Consider the following 12,677-nt stretch of genomic DNA (forward strand, 5'->3'; position numbering starts at 1 on the left):
TCTCTCTCTCTCTCTCTCTCTCTCTCTCTCTTCTTTCCACACACACACACACACACACACACACTTCCTTCTCTACCTAATTTCCTACTTCATGTTTACAGGGACCCTTGTGGTTACATTGGTTCCACCCAGAATTGTTTTCTCATCTCAGGATACTTTGATTTAATCATATCACCGGATCTCCCTTTTCCATGTAGTATAGCTTAATCACAGGGACATTTCTGGTCCCCTGTGGGCACGCATTCTTCCTGTGGCTCCAGCCTTCTGGGTCAGTAGACCACTTGGGCCTACCTGCTGATGCATCTAGGATTAAGCCCTTGTGGCTCCTTTCCTCCCTCTCTGTAGGTGGACTCTTCCCAACACCTATCGCAAATCTCTGCCCTTGGGTGCATGGAGGGATTTTGGCAGTGGGTGCAGCAGAACTCTTCAGCTCCCTAGCCACATATCTGTGTACCTGAGGCTTCTTTCTGGAAGTGATACCCACTTTCTTACAATCACCTCTGAGTTAGTTGAAGTAAGGATGTGACTGGGGAGGGGGTGATGGGGACAGAACTGTGGCATGGAGCTACATCCCCAGATGCTCCGACCTTCCTCTTAACATTTTTATTGCAAGACAGCTTCTTGTGAAGTCACTAAATTTTCCAGGCTAGACTCAAACTTGCAATCTAGCCTCAGCCTCCCAGAGTGAGGGAATTACAGCACAGATAATTTACACAAGTACTGTATATCTCTTGTGTAGATGGCTGGTGGATTCTGGTGCCCTATGGGCTGGATTCAGATTCAGGCCTGAAGCATGGTCTTGTGTCTGATGTACCACCTGGCTCAGCCTCCATTTCTCCATCTGTGCCTGTACTGTGGCACTGTAGACTGTGGGAGCCAGAAGCGAGGCTCAGGAAGTATTAGCCCGGAGACTCGATGGTGCGTGTTAGCTGTTCCAGCCTCATTGCTGTTGCCGTTTGGACTCTCATTACTTCTGAGACACGTGTTCTGTGCTTGCCAGGACCTGTTGCAAGTATTACAATGGCTGCCAAGACGGCTTCTAGCTGAGGACAGGGCAGAGGTGACTCTCAGGGCTTCAGGGGCCCTGATGTACCTGCATTGCTTGAGCGTGTCTTATACAGCGTCTGCAGAACAAGGTGCCTTGCACACACCCACGTTTGAGCTCCACTCCAAGGAGGAGGCAGGTGTGGCTACTGCCTTCATTTTGCATGTGAAGAAACAGGCTGGGAGAGTGAAGCAGTTTCCCCAGGACAATACTGATAATGGTGGGTGGAATCTGATGCCGCTGGGATCCACTGGAGCCTGGGCTCATGATCTTATCCCTCTGTGCTTTGCCAAGTTTGCCCCTAGTAGATAGGCACCATAGCCTGTGTCCTCCTCACCCGTTTCTCATGGCAAACTCACCCTGATGCCCAGGAGCCTGAAAGAACCTGAGGGCGTGGTGTCAAATAGAGCTCATTAGGATGCCACTGTCTCAGGCAGAAGTCAGTACTGTGCCTCAGTCTCTCAGAGCCGAGGGGCCACCAGCCCCCTGGGGTACTTCCTCACAACTGCCCCCAGCTGTTCCTCACAGCCGTCCTTCCTGTTCACCATAAAAGTCAACATTTACACTGAAGCAGATATTAATGCCCAAGCACAGGGAGCAACTTGGAAAATTTTCTTTAGAACAGAAAATGTCCAATTTCCAAAGATTTGGCTTGAGCACAAATAGGTGTTGACTTCAGCTCTGCTGGGAGCTGCTGCCATGCACAGCAACAAGGTCCTGCGGCTGCCCTGGGACAACCCATGCACCTAGCCGGGTGTTTGTCAACAGGAGGATCTGTGTGGGGCTTCGGGATGTCTTGAATAATGCAGAGAATCTGCATGCTAAGGTTGATTAAAATCCTAAGTGCATTCTCCAAGGAAAGCAAAAGACCCTTGAGTTCTCTGATCACTGAAAGTCATTGATCTTCAAGGACTTTTGTCCTCATAGTGCTCCAAGACAATAGTACGAGGGCTGTCAGAGCCTGGGGAGACTAGCACGAGTGTAACAGCTCGGAGGGACGTCATCAAGTAAGTTCCCACATAACAAGAGGCAGGTAAGGTTGGAGTTCTGACATGGCACATGCATTAAACTTTTTTTCTACTGCGTTTTTGAAACAGGGTCTCACTGTGTAGTTCTGGCTGGGCTTGAACTCACTGTGTGGCCCAAGCTCTGAATTCATTGCAATCTTTGTCCCTTGGCCTCCCCAGTGCTGGGACGACAGGCATACGCCACCACACGGGGCTTGTATGTTACTTTCCTTTGTAAGAGGTCAGGGAATGGCAAATGAAGTCTGATTTGTACTCTGTGCAATGATTGAGATCTTTTGCCAAGGGCTTGGCCTTCTTTGGGAAGGGGCATGAGGGAACAGATTAGGAAGCAGGTGCAGGAAACTACTGCCTTACCAGGAGGAGACCCATTCAAACCAGAACAACGGGGGGAGGCAATGAAAGCCGGTGGGTGGCTTGAAAGAAAGAGGCCTGAGAGCTGGCAACGTGGGAAAGGAGGTATGCTGGGGAAAGACAGCAAAAGTTACAACCATGGGCCCAGGGAAGCAGGATCCTTGGTTTATGCTGGAGCATATTGAACATAAGGTTGCTGAGAAGAACAGAGAGGGAGAGAGAGAAAAAGAATTAAGACATTGTCAATGCCACACAGTAGAACCTGTTACAAATAGCTTATCTTTAAAGGGGCCTGTGTTGGCTCACATAACTGAGGATGACTCAGATAACAGTTCTGCCTTCAGCACAGTTGGGTCCAGGGCTTCAGGAGGGGCAGCGGGATTCCTGTCTCTGTCTTCTGAGAAGACAGACATCATGGCCCTCATTAGTCCAAACTCACACCCTCCTTGCAGCCTAGAGATGTATGGGTGCAAGATTAATGTGTGTGTGTGTGTGTGTGTGAGAGAGAGAGAGAGAGAGAGAGAGAGAGAGAGAGAATGATTGACTCACTGGCACTTTCCAGACTCCCAGATCTCAGGCAGTCCACACCCCAAGCAAGGAGGCGAGGAGATGTGGTGTCAAGGGGGCAGCCAGAGCTCGAATGAATGTCCACTCTAATATACTTGGCAGTAGTGGTCATCTTTCTGCAAGATGCACACCCTGAAAAAGGGGATCACTTCGAGGCACTGTCACAGGAGAAAGGCTGTATTGTGGCTCTGTGCCCCAGACCTTGGCACTTTTTGAGAAAACACCTCTCAGCTTGGCATTTTACCTTCCCTCTTCCAGGCGTTCCTGGGCTTCTCCAGGGCACAGGTGGTACTTGGGGCTCTGTGGTGAGTCTCAGAAGACACGCCCACACCTAGCACAGGTAGAGGAGGGGAAGCGGACATGAAAGCAGCAATCCCTCTGCAGTTTAATTGCTTGTTTTGCTCACAGTTACCTGCAATATGGCATGACTGCAGATGGACAGAAATATGTTTCAGCATAACACATTTATAGCAGGGGAGAAACACCCCCCAAACACAACTGCTCAACCCAAGAGCAGGCTTGCATTTCCTAGTCTGTGCTGCTTTCTGAATACAAAGAGACATGATTATGGCCATAATGGAGAATTGAGCTGTGGTCAGACACTCAAGAGGTACTTTAAACAGTTGGTCATAAATATAAAATCAGAGCATTGTGATTCACAGGAGAGGGAGATTAAAACAGACCCTGGTAACCAATTCTGAAATGGAGCCAGGAGATGGGAATCAAAGCTGAACAGGTACAAGAGTCTTTAGTGCAGAGGGAGGGAGAAAGCACAACTCTAGGTGCTTAGGGGCACCTCCGACTTGGGGCCCAGCGTGGGACTGGGTGATCCGGTGCGGAGCGCCGTGTGGTGGTCCAGGACCCTGCTGTGGCTTTCCGACTTGGTAGCATTGGCCAGGATGCTTTTCCTTCTCACTCCTCAGTCTTCTCAAGGGTCAGTGAGCATAACCACGGCCGGTGTGCAGGAGCTTGCTGAAGCTTGAAGCTTGGGCTGAGAGCTTTTCCAGAAGCTCAGGGTCCAGACGTGCCTTGGGGCATTGTCTCACATCGTTGGTAGTGATAGATGGAGGACAAAGACAGCTACTGCAAGCTCCAGGGCTTCTGGCCAGGTCTTCACCCTACAGGATGCAGTGTATGAATTAGGCTTGCAGGGCCTCTGCTCTTAGTGCTCAGGAGGACTGTGAAGAGAAACACTGGAGAAGAGCTTTCTCACGCTGACTTTCTAACTTCCACCCACCTCACCTGAGTCTAGCGACAGGCACTGGGCTCTGGCTTGGATCCTGGCATCTGAGCTGGAGTCCACATACACAGGGAACTTCAGCCTCCAGATTGGGCACTGGCCGGTGTGGCAGCTGTCTTCTCACTTTCCTTGCAGACTTGGCTTTCCTGTGCTGAGATGTAGAGTCTGGGTGTCTCCACTTCCCAGGGAGATAGCTGACCCATGTTGGGCGTGGGGAGCAGCTCACACCCCAAGCCAATTTTCCCAGGAGGACACAGAGTCTGTATGGGGCTGGAAACTGGGTCATGAAGGAAGAGAAGCTAGCAGATAACTTTGAAGTCATTATCTGAGCTTTTGTGACATTTTGTTTTATTTGAAAAGAAGCATAAACTTTATCCATAGATTTTAACTATAAATCCTCCCTTCACCTGCCAAAATGGCCCTCTGAAGAACATGAAAAATGACTGTCCTGCTTTTGTTCCTGGTCTCAGATAGTTCAGTGCCTCAAAGAAGCAAGATTTTTGAGGTTCTCTGCTGAGGATGTTCAGAACTATAACTGCCGCAAAACACCAGAAATCCAAACATGGACCTAATTCATGGTTTGGAAATCCTCACCATGGAGGCAGCCAACAACCCCAAACACATTACAACCTGCACAGTTTCCCTGGGCTGGACGAGGGGTGCCGAACCCAGCTGCAAGCCCAGAATCGTGGGTAAAGACAAACAGCTGCAGAAAATAGATTGCAATGAAAACCCTGGCAGACCCTTCAGAGTAATAGAGCTCAGAGTCTCCCTTCTGTTACATTTGTATATTATGCAGTTGCTACCCTGGAAATGGCCTTTTCTTCATTCCTGATAGGTGCATCTTGGTTTAGAACAGGGGCCACTTGTTGCAAGATGCCTTTATGCTTGAGACCAGGTGTAGATGCAGTCAGCTGGGGCCAGACCTGTCCCTGACAATTGCAGCAATTTCCCATTTTGCAGGGGCCAGAATCACTCCTGAGTAATCACTAGAATCACAGCCCTGGGGCTGGCAGGTGCAGACGGTCAGCCATCCCTCAGATCCATGGTGAGCTGTTCATGCCCCCCGAGAAATGGATTTTATGCTGCCTGATGGTATGCTTGCACAAAGAACAGCTTCCCAAGGATGCCTGTTGGGGGTACCCAAGCTGGTCGGGAGGGGTCCAGATGCAGAGGATACTGCATCCAGGTGCATCTAGGAAACTCTGGTAAGACTGGAAATCTCCCAGGAACTCTGTCTCAGATTTGCCGCTGGCTTGCTTTTCTAGTCTGTCTCAGCTGTATCTAAATCCCTAACAAAGGGACTTTCTATTGGCACCAAGTTAAGACGTGTCCCTGAGAAAGTACTACATTAGGACTCTTTCCAAAGAGAAATGTCCTTGAAAATGACTTACACTACAAAAGGAAGTGCATCCCACCACATAAATATAAAGTTCATTTTTATTCAAGTTCTGTTGGGTTCAAAAGACTGATAGTCTAGGTTTCTCCTTTACTACCCAGCACACTGGCTTCATACTCGGGTAAGTCCTTTCTGTGTGATGGACCAGGAAATCCCAAGCTCATGGTCTTCAATTTTAAAACAAGTAGGATAAAAATTAAAATGCCTTTCCTAGTAGTTCTAACCTGTTTCAGAACTAAGACCCACTGAACTGAGTGGGTCATGTGATCTGCCCTACGCCAATCCCTAAGCCAGAGAAATATAATGTTCTGCTTGGCTGGGCTTGGGGCTATGCCTGTCCCTTGGCCAATGGGCTAAGAAGGGATTTTATAGTTTAAGTCTAGGCCTTGTTTTCTGAAATAAGTGCCCGTTCTTGAATTCAATCCACTTCAGGAGATGGCTGAGGTTTAGAAATGTAGTTTTCTAAGAAAATACAGTGCATTTACCCAGAGAACTGGAAATTATATGATAGATGAAGACAAAACTTGGCTCCTGAAGATGACGCCTGTCTACAGGAGGAGCTAGAGACAGATTCAGGTGACTTTGTCCCCAAGGAGAGTCAATCATTCTAGAAACTGCTTATGACGTTGGCACTCACAGATCCCCTTCACTGGTTCTCCTTGCTTTACCCCTAGCCAGCCCCCTGGCCCACACTGATGATTGTTCTGCTTCTAGATGTACAAGGACATGTGCGGGTCATAGGATATGGATTCCTGAGAAGTTTCCAGGGACCAGAAGGTGAAACTTGGAGGTGGGGAGAGGTAAACTCACTCTGAGGTGACAAATGGGGAGTGCTAGACATTTGGAGGTGACTAGAGAAAGAAATTCATGCTCTTTTTCTCCTCCATGAGCTCCTGGCCAAAGTCTTTCTAGGAAAATCTTGAGTTCCCAGTGGACAACCTTACTATGAGATCTTCTATTAGATGCCACTGCTGCATTATAAATCATAATACACTTAGTGGCTTAAAGCAAGACAGATTTATTCTCTTACGGTTGTGGAGGACAGCTGTATTACATGAGTTGGCAAAGCTGCATCCTTTTGGAAGCCCTTTGCCTTTTATTGCCTCTAGAGGAAGCCTGCATTCTTCACCAAGGGCCATTTCCCTACCTGGCTCCAACCACTTATTTATTTGATTCAGGGTCTCACTGCGCAGTTCAGACTCATAGTGATCCTCCTGTCTCAGCCTCCCCAGTGGTGGGATTACAGGTGTGTGTCACCACACTAGATTTTGGGGCCAGCATACATATGGTACTTGGAATCAAACTCAGGACCTTGTGCTTACCAGGTAGGTGCTTAGACCGTTGAGCTATCTCCCCAGCCCTCTAGCCACTTCCTTTTGTTACCATATTTCCCTAATGATTCTGGCCTTCCTGCCTCCCACTTACAGGAACGCTTGTGAAGCCTTTGGGCAAATCTGGGTAATGCAAGACAATCTTACCAACTGAAGGCACTTACCTTGGTTACATGTACCACAGCTACTCACTATGTCAGGTTACATATTCACATTTCTGAAGATAAGGATGAGGACAGCTTTGGTGGTCATACTTGGCTGATCCCAGTCTCTGGGGGCTTGCAGAGGCTCTGGTCATTGCAGGACAGCACTGCTGTCTCGTCTCTTCCTGCTCACTCTCAACCTCTGGACTTGTACACCCCATAAAACCTGTTTTCCCTTGACCTTCATCTCAGGCTTCACTTTCTGAAGACCAGGGTGAAGGAAACACCCAGGGCTCCCGTGGCACCTTGTACACCTCTCTCCCACAGCATGTCACCCTACCCAGGGACATTTGCATATTTACATGTCTGCCAATGACCCCATGTAAAAAAGGGCCAGTCTTTTCACCTGTATCCAGCCTGGGGTGGACTCTAGTAGATGCTCATTATGAAATGAGATAATGAATAAATAGGACTTTTACGCATGCTGGAATTCTTAGTTCAAATCTCAATTGTTCTTGAAATGTGTCCATGAGCTGACCCCAAAGGCACTGGGCCCTGCTGGGCCACCAGTACTTGGTGTGTGTGTGTGTGTGTGTGTGTGCTTGCCATAGTCTAGTAAGTTGAACTGCACATTTATGCTTAAAGACAGAATCAAGGTCAGAGAAGACTTTTTCCTGGCTCCAGGACCTTAGGCTAATTATTTCACCTATCTGCATTCCAGTCTCTTTGTTTATAAAATGGGGCTAAAAATTAAATTTATCCCATAGAGTTTAATGAGACTACCATTAGTTATAAACATGGAACATGTTCAGTGTGTTTGTAGTTTCCCAAAAGCCTGATTTCAAAAGCAGCTCATATTCTAGTAGTGCCTACATTCAGTCAGTCAATGTAGAAAAAAATCTTCCAGAACCTTTACAAACACTTGGTTCTTCACAAGACCGCTTGATAGATCCTTTTCTTGGCCAACCTGACCCCCAGCCATAAACCTTTTCTTTATAGCATCTTCTACGTAGAGATATCCACGTGCTAGGAACCTGGGCAATGCCTGTAGGGTCAAACTTTTCAGAGAGCATTTCCATCCTTTATTGAGAAGGTTAGATTCAGATGAAATGGACCATCAGCCTTTGCCTCCCCCTTTCCTTCTCTGTCCCACAGCATGATGCATAGGGCTGGCAGCCTTTTTGTAATGTGAGGCAACGAGTACAAGCACAAGCGTGAGAATCTCAGAGAATACTGACCTTGACTGTTAGTGTCTCAGGAGCCCACATGGAAGGCTGTGCACCTCCCCACTTTGTATCTGTGCTTTCCAAGGATGAAATTTGGAGAAAAGTTAAACATGTAAAAACAGCCAAAAAGAAAAAAAGAAAAGACATAGTCAAAGAGCTCTGTATCTATCTTTTGATTTTAAAGAATTACAGACACAAAGAGTGGCCCAGAACCAAACAGACCTGTGCTCCTCTCCCGCCGTGGACTGGAAGCAACTTGAAAGCAGCGAATGAGTTTGCCTAGTGCTTGGTGTCGTCTCTGCCTGGCACTGTGCCTGGCATAGTAGGTGTTTGTTGAACAAACAAAGGAATCTTTCATTTTACCTCTTTTAACTTTGGCCAAGTCTATCTGGCTCATCAGAGCAGTTGTGATGACACTTGTTTGGTGGGTTTCCAAGGCATGTTCTGTTCAAGTACAGTGCACAATTTCAGGGGGCCGGGCAGGCAATTGGACAGCTGAACCCAGCGGGATAGTCCTGTGTTAGCAGAGCTCACACATTTAATCTGAATCTTCAGGAGGAAAGGCTTTCCAAACACTTGATCCAAGATATAATTTTCTTTGGAGGATTTCTTAAATAAAATTCAAGGGGAATAGGAGAAATATATTCATCTAAGGCCTGGTCAGTATTCCAAAGACTGTATGATCCAGGGGAAGATAGATACATATCAATGATTGCCAGCATCCTACATGGATTTCCATCTAGACATCAGATGCTGCTAGCTGCATCTCACCACAGAGCTTACCCTTACCATGGCTTCCCAGAGGCAGGCCCAGGATCCTACTGGCCTTGAGATAGCTCTGTTATGGCGCTAGCATAGTGCCTGTCCATAACTGGGGTGTACAGCCAGTTTGCTAGAGAGATGAACAATCCCTGGACATTTGTCTTCATAATATCTTATAGTGGGGGAGGCAAAGGCAAAAGAACATATTCTTGAGTCATATATTCTGTTCCCTGGCATTGATGAAAAGGATAAAAATAAATCAGTGTTTCTACTCAACTCATTTGAAGGACAAGCCAAAATCACACCATTAAAAATTAACATCTAAAACAGATTGTACATTACTAGGGATGAGTTCAGGCCCAGAGTAGAATAATTGGCCAAATGAATCTACAGAATGTTAGGAATGACAAATTCACTCTCATTTCTAGTGGTTAAGAAATAAAAGAAGACAGATTATCTTCATTTCAGGTTAGGAAGGAATAGCCCACTATATCTTACCTGAATTAAAGGAAGAACTAGGAAAGAGGTTAAAGTCAGAGCTGTGGAATCTCCTGAACCTCAAAATTTATCACTAAGTCCCATGAAATTCATGTTAAAATTACCAGAACATTTCCTCCCTAATGCTATCTAAACTGTAGTCAATAAAGTAACTATCTGTTTGATTGGCCTAAACAATTCATTTAATGCCCTCTGTGCACATCTGGCATGGTCTATAAGGTATGGGTTCCATCCATCCACCCACCCACCCACCCACCCATCCATCCATCCACCCATGCACCCATCCACTCAACCACCCACCCACCCATCTACCCATCTACATATCCATCCACTCATCCACCTATCATCCATCCACCCACCCATCCATCTATCCATCCATCCATCCATCCATCTACCACCCATCCATCTACCCACCCACGTATCCATCTATCCATCCATCCATCCATCCATCCATCCACCCATCCATCCACCCGCACACCCACCCACTGACTCATTCATCCATGTACCCATCCACCCATCATCCATCTATCCATCCATCTACCACCCATCCATCTACCCTCCCACCTATCCATCTATCCACTCATCCATCCATCCACCTATCCACCCATCATCCATCCATCCATTCATCCATCCAACATTTCTGGAGCACCTACCTTCCTGTGCTTGACCCTGTGCTGCAACAGAAGATACATTCATTGATGGATACAATAGAGACTTTTCTATTAAAGAAATTAGTTCAGTACATGATATTTAAAGCATAGCATTTTTTTTTTTTTGCTCCAAATGCCTTCAGGGCAGGTTTGGCTGGCTTGAGTTGTGGGGATCAAACCACAGCAACCTGAGTCTGACTGCTTTGTTGAAGCAGGCACTTAAATAACTGAGCTACGGGGCAGCGCCCCGCCCCCCCCCCCCCCCCAGTATAGCATTTTCAAACTCCATACCTTGACATTTTGGGCTAGGCACAGCTTTGTAGTAAGGGCTGTCATGTGCCTTGTGCAATAGCATGCCTGTGCTCTACCTACTAAATTTCAGTAGTGCCTGCCTTTCTATAATGATTCTTCAAAATATCCCCAGATATTTCAAATGTCCCCTTATAAGAGAGGTGAAAATTGCCCTTGGTTGACAACCCTTGTTGAGAGCCAGAAATTTGGTTCCTACTCTAGTCTTAGTCTTTGGCTGGATATTAAACTGATTGTTGCTTTTCTTTCTTCTGAGCATCTCACACAGTTTCCAGCATACAGTAAGTCTGGAACAAATGCTTGTAGGGCAAGTCAATGCATGGATGAATGAACTAGGGCTTATCTGTGTAAGATCAGTCTTTTCCTAGGAATTAACAGACTGTTGGGAAGATCTAGAATCTTGGCTATGTGCAATGCCAAGTAAGCAATATATTTGAACAAAATATGCCTTGACTAAGTGAGAAAAGCTTCTGCTTGTAGGGTATTTAGCTGTGTAAGCCTGACAGATAATTGAGCGGCTGGATTTTTCAGTTTCAACAGATTGGTTTGCCATTCTGTAGCCACAATAACAGAGCAAAGTAACAATCATGTCTATGTTTAATTTTCCAAAGAGCGCTGCGTTGCGGAGGCTAACAATCTGGCCAATTAAATGTGGCCGATTGGCACTCCCACACAAGTTTGGGGGTATTTAAAATAGCTCTCTGAAAAAGAAAGAAAAAATCCAGGCTTCAGAGAAACTTGTAATTCTCCCAAGTTTTCGTTTTTCACAAGCACACTTATGATGGTAAAATTGTTCTCAGTGACAGAGAAGAGACAAGCCATCCATACTGAGTGTGTTAGTGTCAGACCGAGCACTGTCTCTGTGGCCACTGAGTGTCTCTTGCGGAATTGGATAATGATTTTTATGTTCAAGGAAATGATCAAACTTCTCTCGCTCATGGACTGAGCTTACGGGACTTCTTTCCAGGGTGTCAACCACTCGCACAGGGCCATGTGAGTTCCTCACTAAGCTTTCTCTATTACTTAGAACATTGGTGAGGGCTAAAGGATAGGAAGGGAGGAAAAATCCCCGTGCACTCTCAAGCCTCCCAAACACAGTTCTTGCAGGTTCCTTCACACACGGAAGTTGCTGTATTACTAACCTGTTGTCACAGGCATTTCTGGGTGATGCATTACCAAGACACATCATTGACATAGTGTAGCAATGTTCAGTTAGCCTGCAGACCCATAATATTTAGCTGACTCTGGCTGGGCTTTGCTGATTTTGAGTGCTGTGTATGTCTTGGGTTGGCTGCATGTGGACCGATTGGCTCTGCTCATGCATTGGATGTTTCCTTGTCTGGTGATTGTAGGGTTGAGAGTTGACCTAAGATGGTCTTGGCTGGGAAGACTAGAAGGCCCCTCATCCTCCAAGGCTCTAGCTGAGAAGTACTTGTGACAGTTGCTGAAGTAGCTTACATTATGCTCACTAATCTCCCATCAGACAAAGCCCAATACATGGCTGAGCTGAGAGAAAAGATCAGGTAGCACCTTGCCAGGGGCCACCGTGAGAGGGCCCTGTAAAGTTACACGGCCAGGCTGGGGAGGTACCAGGAGATGACTGGCTGTAATTGATTAGTACATCAATATACTGAAAAGGCTACTCTACAGGGGTGTTAGGACTTGGTCCGAGGGTTAAGTCTGAATAAGAAGGGGCCTTAAAGCAATGTTCAAAGAAACACGAAGAAGGAACAGAAAGACTAGCTGCTGGGTCCTATTTTCTCTAGCTAGGAAGAGTCACACTGGAAAGGAAGGAGTTCTACAACTATGAGTAAGAGAGAACTCCGGGTCAAAGCAGGGGAGGAGTTAGTGATTTCCTGATGGAGTTCAGGCTGGCGGGTTCATAGGAATTCTGTCCCTGGCCACTGAAAGACTTGACTGCTGACCTGCTGACAGTGATTTTGTGGCACCATGGAAAGTGGTAGATACTTTTAAAAAGGCACATTGTGAGTGCCTCCCCCACCCCGCCCGCCGAGTAGGATTTTCTGCCATGTTCCGGGAGCCCCCAGACCCAGTCCTAGCCCAGGTCTGGTGAGTGTGCGGAGAGTTTCCTGCTACCCTGCGCTGTCGGGACCAGTCCCAGCCCAGG

Source organism: Octodon degus, unplaced genomic scaffold (assembly GCF_000260255.1).
Source record: "Octodon degus isolate 3935 unplaced genomic scaffold, OctDeg1.0 scaffold00271, whole genome shotgun sequence".
Taxonomy (NCBI): Eukaryota; Metazoa; Chordata; class Mammalia; order Rodentia; family Octodontidae; genus Octodon; species Octodon degus.